This window comes from Orcinus orca, chromosome X, assembly GCF_937001465.1.
Source record: "Orcinus orca chromosome X, mOrcOrc1.1, whole genome shotgun sequence".
Lineage (NCBI taxonomy): Eukaryota > Metazoa > Chordata > Mammalia > Artiodactyla > Delphinidae > Orcinus > Orcinus orca.
Genome location: NC_064580.1, coordinates 103,051,432 through 103,053,227, shown reverse-complemented (window position 1 = coordinate 103,053,227; position 1,796 = coordinate 103,051,432).

Below are 1,796 nucleotides of genomic sequence, written 5' to 3'. Positions count from 1 at the left end.
CAAATGCTTCAACTCATCTCCCACCGGCACACAGTAAGAGACATCACTATTCGATCCTAGCTGTCTTGCTACTGGGCCCAAATTCAATCTCAAAATCCTTCTCGAAACAGTACTCTAGGCAGAACTGGCCCACAAGATTAAACAAATTTTCCATCCCTGCCCCAGACTATAAGAAACATTAAGACAGAAAGCATGTGCTATTCTTTGAATCCACCACTGCATCTTGCACATAATCTATACTCATTTCAAGGTTTCTTGAATGAATGAATTTAAAAAGTGGAATGGAGGGCTTCCCTGGTGGCGCAGTGGTTGAGAGTCCGCCTGCCGATGCAGGGGACACGGGTCCGTGCCCCGGGCCCGTGAGCCATGGCCGCTGAGCCTGTGTGTCCGGAGCCTGTGCTCCGCAAGGGGAGAGGCCACAACGGTGAGAGGCCCGCATACCGAAAGAAAAAAAAAAAAAAAAGTGGAATGGAGCAGACCCTGGCAGCAGGAATGCTGCTCCCAGATTCCACAGTTCAATTTAATCAGCTTTTTTTTCACTCCAATATATCTACTATATCCTGCTGGTGATAGACATGGTGTATATCAATATTTCCCAGTGGTATTCAAAGCAGCAACTTGCTGAAAGCTGAATGACTAAGTGTACACTCAGCAGGTTTAAGAAGCACATACTTAACCATGCATAACTTTTCTCGGCCTAATATTCAGACCCATAAGCCTGTTTTTCTACCCTGCTTTCAGATTTTCAGTGCACTTAAAAATATCAGGAGGGGGTTGCACCATTTTGGTCTTAATCCATGCTGAAATGCTCTTTCAATATCACATTTCCAATGTGCTTAAATTGGTCCTTATCCTGAGGGAAAAAATGATACAACACACATATGCTTTGTACTGCCATATGCAAAACCATTCCCTAGACATATTACAAATTGGCATTTGGGTGTGTGTGTGTGTGTGTGTGTGCGCGCGCTCATGCAAGCGTGCAGGGTTTTCTTTTCCAAGGAAACCTAAGTGCTGGTTGTGTAAGAGCTTTCTAATTTCAAGGCCAAACTTGAGTTTTCACTTCTTTCACAGATGTCATACTGTTCTTATAAAGAATTTCCGGAGTCCAATTGGACACTAAACTTATGTTTAGTCACAGCAATCTGGAAAGGAAAAAAAAAAGCTACTTTGTGGTGACAGGGCCATATTCATTACCAGATGCCAACATGGTATGGTTTTGAGGGCCAACAATTGTTTGTTGCCAAATCCTTGCCCCCACATATCACGAAGCATCAATATTCAAAAATCCACCGTGAGCCTGGTTGGATCCTGGTTTGAACAAATTATAGAAAAAAAATGATGAGACAATTGGGAAAATGTGAACACTGACTGGATATTTGGTAATATTAAGCAATTATTGTTAACTTTTAAGTGTAATAACGGTATTGCAGTTATTTTTTAAATAAAAAGCATCCTTAGTTTTTAGAGATGTATACTGATATGCTTACAGATGAAATGGTATAATGTTTGGGTTTTACTTTAAAATAATTCATTTTGTGGGGGATAGAGAATGGGTGGAGTTATAGATGAAACAAGATTTTCCATGTTGATAATTGTTGAAGCCGGATGATGGGTACATGGTAGGTCATTTATTGTAACAATCTCTCTACTTTTATGTTTGGACTTTTCTATAATAAAAGATTTTCAAAAATCAGTGGTAGCATGGTTTTGGGGAGGCTCCTTGTAATATGAATCTTATCCAGGAATAATTATCCACAAACATCTTGGACTTCCTTGACCACATTAGCAAAGAT